Source organism: Pseudophryne corroboree, chromosome 2 (genome assembly GCF_028390025.1).
Source record: "Pseudophryne corroboree isolate aPseCor3 chromosome 2, aPseCor3.hap2, whole genome shotgun sequence".
In the NCBI taxonomy this organism is placed as follows: domain Eukaryota; kingdom Metazoa; phylum Chordata; class Amphibia; order Anura; family Myobatrachidae; genus Pseudophryne; species Pseudophryne corroboree.
This window is the reverse complement of record NC_086445.1, coordinates 294,670,687-294,678,739: the sequence shown is the minus strand read 5'-3', so window position 1 is coordinate 294,678,739 and position 8,053 is coordinate 294,670,687. Positions and strand designations below refer to the sequence as shown.

General features: G+C 41.0%; 1 pseudogene; it reads right to left on the bottom strand.

Annotated features, from left to right (window-relative positions):
* Positions 1 to 432: 432 nt before the first annotated feature.
* Positions 433 to 552, bottom strand: LOC135051990 (5S ribosomal RNA; annotated as a pseudogene).
* Between the last annotated feature and the right edge of the window lie 7,501 nt (positions 553 to 8,053).

The window sequence follows — 8,053 nt, the reverse complement described above, 5'->3', positions numbered from 1 at the left end:
AGATGTAATTTTACACTCCACCATAACGGAGTGAATAAATCATGGCTTAGACAATCAGATATAGAGTACCATATAGAAACCAAATAGTGTCAGGCATGCAGCGGAAATGTAGATTAATCTGTAAAGGACAATCATGTCTCAGGGTACCATACCCAGTATTCCCATACCCTCTCTAAGTATGGTACTGACTGGGCCCAACGCTGCATAATTGCCAAGATCGGGCGGGATTGGATGGTTACCAGCGTGGTAAGATGGTATCCGATAGTCGTGTCCATAACTGACCATGTAGAGTGGCGTGAGGGTCTTCACGTCTTATAGCCTGAGTGAAAAATATAAACACCAATAATCTTGGTACAACACCTACAACACTCGGGTGTCTTTCTTGTGTGATAATGTAGATAAAGCCATGAGGAGAACCGTCCACCGATAATTAAGATACAACACCTAGTATTCCCACCTTGTCTCCAGATGTGGTACTTGCTAGGCCCATCACTGCTTAATTGCCAAGATCAGACGGGATCGGATGGGGTCCAGTGTGGTATGGTCGTATCAATCAATGCGATGTGCAGTTGTGTGTCCATTAATGCAATGTGAGGAGCCAATTTGGCCCGGTGAGTGAGAGACCCAAGCAGAGAACATAAGCACATGTAAAGTGGTTAACATGACACACGGCGGTGTCTAAGAAAATAAAACCAAAACATTAGTCTCGGTATACAATTCTAACGAATCACAGGAAGCATCCTAAACGGAATTCCTCATTAAGCCCATTCGGGGCCAATGATTGCAATCTGTCAATCCATTGGTGTTCTCTTTGTAAAAGGATTTTATTACGATCACCACCCCTTTGTAGTGGTGGGATCTGATCCAAGATGCAACACTTGAGTTGATTGATAGAATGTTTAGCCTCCATAAAGTGCCTAGCAACAGGTAAGGTTGAGAAGTCACTTGAAGTTCCACCCTGTATGATGCTCTTTTTGATTGTGGAACGATGCTGACTAAGGCGTTCTTTCAGCATCCTGCTGGTCTTCCCAACATATAGCAAATTGCATGGACATTTCAGCACATAGACTACAAATTTACTGTTGCAGTCTAGTCTCTGTCTGATAGTGTAAGTCTTCTTGTCCTGAGGGTTAGTGAACCGATTGCCAAGTAGCAGGAATGAACAGTTTGGACAGCCCGTGCATTTGAAAACCCCTGTTTTAGTGGTTAGCCAATTAGAGGCTGTATTCTTCTTTCTTTTAGAGAAATCTGTTACAACCAGCATGTCCTTCAGATTGGGTCCTCGTTTGTATGCGAATCGAGGTGGTTGCGGAATGGCTTTTGATAATTCTGGATCCGTATCGATGAGGTGCCAATGTTCCTGTATCTTATTGCGAATAAATCGAGAAGCAGTCGTATACATGCTAACAAAGTTAAATCTGTCATTGTCTATGACAGTAAGGGCATCCTTTTTAGATAGGAGTTCATCCCGTTTTATTTGGCCAATTTTTTTGAGTGCCAAATCGATCTCCTCCTTAGAATATCCACGATCAAGGAAGCGTTGACTCATTGATTGTAGAGCTGATGGTATTGCTAGTGGGTCCGAAGTAATGCGTATCACCCTAAGCAGCTGCGAGAATGGTAGTCCTCTTTTGAGGGGTGCCGGGTGGAAACTTGTTGAAAGTAAGAGCGTGTTCCTATCTGAAGGTTTACAGTGGATCCGAGTGGTCAAAGTGTTGTTGGACAAAAGAACGGAAACGTCCAGAAAGTTTATTTCTGTTTTGCTGAACGTGAGGCTAAATCTAATGGTGCCAGGGAGTGAGTTAAGATGGTCAATAAAGGTCAATAGTGTTTTCTCACCCCCATGCCAAATGAAAAATAAGTCATCAATGTATCTGACATATGTTGACAAAAATTGACAAAAAAGGGGGTGACCCGTGATGTGTTCTTGTTCATAAATTGACATAAAAATATTAGCATAGGCTGGGGCCATATTAGACCCCATAGCGGTGCCTTGTTTTTGTAAAAAGAAGCAATTCTCAAATAGAAAATAGTTCTTATTCAAAATTAGGTCAATGAGTAACACCATATATTCTGATGGCGGTCCAAAGTAGCATTCACTTTCCGTTATTAATCTTCTGCATGATTCAATTCCCAACGCATGAGGAATATTCGTGTAAAGACTCGAGACGTCCAATGTGACCAACAGTGCTTCATCTGGAACATGTTTGATGTTTTCCAGTTTCAATAAGAAATCGGTGGTATCTTCAATGTAGCTAGCTGCACTTTTGGCAAGTGGTTGTAGATAAAAGTCTACAAACTGTGAGAGTGGTTGGCATAGAGAACCCCGGGCCGAGATAATTGGCCGTCCCGGAGGCTGTGCTAAGGATTTGTGTATCTTGGGTAGTGTGTAAAGGATTGGAGTTTTGGGGTGAGGCGTAGTCAAAAAATCAGCAGTGGTCTGATTAATGTACCTGTTACTGACTCCCAAGTTGATTATTGAATCAATTTCCTTTTTATAAGTCCATGTGGGGTCAAAAGTAAGTTTTTGGTAACAGGTTAGGTTGGATAATTGTCCATAGGCCTCTTGTACATAGTAATCAAAATCAAGTAGGACTATGCCTCCCCCTTTGTCCGCGGACCTGATGACTAGTTGGTTGTCATTCTGTAAGGATTTAATGGCAGCTCTTTCACCCTTAGTTATATTGGAATAACTGGGTTTTTGTTCCTTGATATAGGGCATCGTATCCCTTTTGAGTACCCTTAAGAAGGTGTGGATAGAAGAATTGAGGGTCGGTGGATCAAACTGACTGGGTTTCTTCAAAGGACAGTATGGTGTTGTAGACGCCTCCGTTGTGGTATTGGTTGGACCAGGCGAATTGGAAAAGAAGTCTCTAAGGCGCAATTGTCTCCCCAATTTATATAGATCAACCTGCCATTGGAAACTGTCCTGTCCAACAGTGGGTACAAAGGTTAATCCCTTACTCAAAACAGAGAGTTCATCACTCGTCAGTACATGTTTGGATAAATTAAAGACCACTGATGTCTGTATTTTGTTCTCCATTATTGTTTTTTTGCTCTTCCTTTTTCTCCCACCTCTGCGGGTGGGTAAAGCGGGTTTTTTGGAGCCCTCCTGTTACGATCAGATCTTGAAAGATAAGTGGTCTCTTGTGCAGATGTAGATGGTGCATCAGAATCACTTGCTGACGTCTGTGATCTGCTATCAATGTCCGTAAAGGCTGTATTAGGTCTTCTTCCTCCACGTCTCTGTTGGGGTCGGTATTTGCGTGGCTCACTGCGCGATACCCAGGGATATACCCTGTTCTCCTTATAGTCCAATTTGACTTGTTTGTATTTATTCTTCTTAAATTTCAACAAGTCACCACGGAATTTGTCAATGTCCTTATTTAGTTTGGAAAAAAGATCACTGTCAGGGGATTGTATCGTCCTAAATAATTCAGATGCCTCTAGTTCAGAAATATCTCTTCTGATTTCCGTAAGATCTAAACCTGCCTGTTCGATTACAAGCAGCATTAGATCCTGGGAACATTTGTTCAAAATGTTGCACCATTTTGTACAAAAGTCATTATTATGTCTCCCCAGTGTGGGTTGATTGTGTAATCTAAACCCTCTGGGGATAAGAGATTCTTTATAGTATTGAGAGAGAGTTAGACCATGCAGATGTAGCTCAACTTCTCTCTTTTTAAGTCTCAATAAGTCATGTATAAATTCCTCTGGACTATCTTTATCAAACGCCAGGGATTCAGTATTGTCAAAAAGTATCCGTTCCGCATTTGATTTATCAAATTGGAGAACAGCGACTAGGTCTTTGTTAGCGCTAGTAGACATTTATTTGTACAGGGGTTTTTTGAAAAAATGAAGAAAAAATTGTGAACAAAAGAAAAAAGCACAATAATAACCTTACGTTGTTGTATACAACTGAACAAAAAATAAAGATCATTAAATGTTCATGAAAAAAAAGATGTATGAAAAAAATTGTGATATAAATCAAACAAATTGTGATTGGTTAATCTCTATTAAAGAGATTATAATCACACAGACTGGTGCAAGTCAAAAAAGTGATACAAAAAGTTGCAAGGTGACAGCACTCTCTGTCTAAGGTCAAGAGGTTGGTGCAGGGTCCTAATAATTGATATACACACTCACTTTTCCCATGGCAGAAAAAAGAATTAGACCAGCACTCACGTTTAAGTTGAAGAAAAAAAGGGTTTTTTTATTCCTGATAAGACATCAAGGATTCATCAAAGATACACCCCACTGTTTACAGTATGCCCAACAGCCGTTTCAACACTTGGTGGTCTTCATCAGGGGCAAATGTTACTCTGTCAGGAGCTGTCTTAAATAGCGGAGAGGGCGCCAGAATGTCCGAACGGGACGGCCGGAAGCAGTGCGTCATTGCTGCTATCTGATTGGCTCCTGCCCGCACGTGTGATGTGTAACTAACGTACACAAACCCGGCTCTCTCCTTGGTAACCTGCTCCTGCAGCGTAACGGCAATGTAGCGTGGGACGATCTGTATTAAAAGTACAGCGGCATGCATGTATCACTTTTTTGACTTGCACCAGTCTGTGTGATTATAATCTCTTTAATAGAGATTAACCAATCACAATTTGTTTGATTTATATCACAATTTTTTTCATACATCTTTTTTTTCATGAACATTTAATGATCTTTATTTTTTGTTCAGTTGTATACAACAACGTAAGGTTATTATTGTGCTTTTTTCTTTTGTTCACAATTTTTTCTTCATTTTTTCAAAAAACCCCTGTACAAATAAATGTCTACTAGCGCTAACAAAGACCTAGTCGCTGTTCTCCAATTTGATAAATCAGATGCGGAACGGATACTTTTTGACAATACTGAATCCCTGGCGTTTGATAAAGATAGTCCAGAGGAATTTATACATGACTTATTGAGACTTAAAAAGAGAGAAGTTGAGCTACATCTGCATGGTCTAACTCTCTCTCAATACTATAAAGAATCTCTTATCCCCAGAGGGTTTAGATTACACAATCAACCCACACTGGGGAGACATAATAATGACTTTTGTACAAAATGGTGCAACATTTTGAACAAATGTTCCCAGGATCTAATGCTGCTTGTAATCGAACAGGCAGGTTTAGATCTTACGGAAATCAGAAGAGATATTTCTGAACTAGAGGCATCTGAATTATTTAGGACGATACAATCCCCTGACAGTGATCTTTTTTCCAAACTAAATAAGGACATTGACAAATTCCGTGGTGACTTGTTGAAATTTAAGAAGAATAAATACAAACAAGTCAAATTGGACTATAAGGAGAACAGGGTATATCCCTGGGTATCGCGCAGTGAGCCACGCAAATACCGACCCCAACAGAGACGTGGAGGAAGAAGACCTAATACAGCCTTTACGGACATTGATAGCAGATCACAGACGTCAGCAAGTGATTCTGATGCACCATCTACATCTGCACAAGAGACCACTTATCTTTCAAGATCTGATCGTAACAGGAGGGCTCCAAAAAACCCGCTTTACCCACCCGCAGAGGTGGGAGAAAAAGGAAGAGCAAAAAAACAATAATGGAGAACAAAATACAGACATCAGTGGTCTTTAATTTATCCAAACATGTACTGACGAGTGATGAACTCTCTGTTTTGAGTAAGGGATTAACCTTTGTACCCACTGTTGGACAGGACAGTTTCCAATGGCAGGTTGATCTATATAAATTGGGGAGACAATTGCGCCTTAGAGACTTCTTTTCCAATTCGCCTGGTCCAACCAATACCACAACGGAGGCGTCTACAACACCATACTGTCCTTTGAAGAAACCCAGTCAGTTTGATCCACCGACCCTCAATTCTTCTATCCACACCTTCTTAAGGGTACTCAAAAGGGATACGATGCCCTATATCAAGGAACAAAAACCCAGTTATTCCAATATAACTAAGGGTGAAAGAGCTGGCATTAAATCCTTACAGAATGACAACCAACTAGTCATCAGGTCCGCGGACAAAGGGGGAGGCATAGTCCTACTTGATTTTGATTACTATGTACAAGAGGCCTATGGACAATTATCCAACCTAACCTGTTACCAAAAACTTACTTTTGACCCCACATGGACTTATAAAAAGGAAATTGATTCAATAATCAACTTGGGAGTCAGTAACAGGTACATTAATCAGACCACTGCTGATTTTTTGACTACGCCTCACCCCAAAACTCCAATCCTTTACACACTACCCAAGATACACAAATCCTTAGCACAGCCTCCGGGACGGCCGATTATCTCGGCCCGGGGTTCTCTATGCCAACCACTCTCACAGTTTGTAGACTTTTATCTACAACCACTTGCCAAAAGTGCAGCTAGCTACATTGAAGATACCACCGATTTCTTATTGAAACTGGAAAACATCAAACATGTTCCAGATGAAGCACTGTTGGTCACATTGGACGTCTCGAGTCTTTACACGAATATTCCTCATGCGTTGGGAATTGAATCATGCAGAAGATTAATAACGGAAAGTGAATGCTACTTTGGACCGCCATCAGAATATATGGTGTTACTCATTGACCTAATTTTGAATAAGAACTATTTTCTATTTGAGAATTGCTTCTTTTTACAAAAACAAGGCACCGCTATGGGGTCTAATATGGCCCCAGCCTATGCTAATATTTTTATGTCAATTTATGAACAAGAACACATCACGGGTCACCCCCTTTTTTGTCAATTTTTGTCAACATATGTCAGATACATTGATGACTTATTTTTCATTTGGCATGGGGGTGAGAAAACACTATTGACCTTTATTGACCATCTTAACTCACTCCCTGGCACCATTAGATTTAGCCTCACGTTCAGCAAAACAGAAATAAACTTTCTGGACGTTTCCGTTCTTTTGTCCAACAACACTTTGACCACTCGGATCCACTGTAAACCTTCAGATAGGAACACGCTCTTACTTTCAACAAGTTTCCACCCGGCACCCCTCAAAAGAGGACTACCATTCTCGCAGCTGCTTAGGGTGATACGCATTACTTCGGACCCACTAGCAATACCATCAGCTCTACAATCAATGAGTCAACGCTTCCTTGATCGTGGATATTCTAAGGAGGAGATCGATTTGGCACTCAAAAAAATTGGCCAAATAAAACGGGATGAACTCCTATCTAAAAAGGATGCCCTTACTGTCATAGACAATGACAGATTTAACTTTGTTAGCATGTATACGACTGCTTCTCGATTTATTCGCAATAAGATACAGGAACATTGGCACCTCATCGATACGGATCCAGAATTATCAAAAGCCATTCCGCAACCACCTCGATTCGCATACAAACGAGGACCCAATCTGAAGGACATGCTGGTTGTAACAGATTTCTCTAAAAGAAAGAAGAATACAGCCTCTAATTGGCTAACCACTAAAACAGGGGTTTTCAAATGCACGGGCTGTCCAAACTGTTCATTCCTGCTACTTGGCAATCGGTTCACTAACCCTCAGGACAAGAAGACTTACACTATCAGACAGAGACTAGACTGCAACAGTAAATTTGTAGTCTATGTGCTGAAATGTCCATGCAATTTGCTATATGTTGGGAAGACCAGCAGGATGCTGAAAGAACGCCTTAGTCAGCATCGTTCCACAATCAAAAAGAGCATCATACAGGGTGGAACTTCAAGTGACTTCTCAACCTTACCTGTTGCTAGGCACTTTATGGAGGCTAAACATTCTATCAATCAACTCAAGTGTTGCATCTTGGATCAGATCCCACCACTACAAAGGGGTGGTGATCGTAATAAAATCCTTTTACAAAGAGAACACCAATGGATTGACAGATTGCAATCATTGGCCCCGAATGGGCTTAATGAGGAATTCCGTTTAGGATGCTTCCTGTGATTCGTTAGAATTGTATACCGAGACTAATGTTTTGGTTTTATTTTCTTAGACACCGCCGTGTGTCATGTTAACCACTTTACATGTGCTTATGTTCTCTGCTTGGGTCTCTCACTCACCGGGCCAAATTGGCTCCTCACATTGCATTAATGGACACACAACTGCACATCGCATTGAT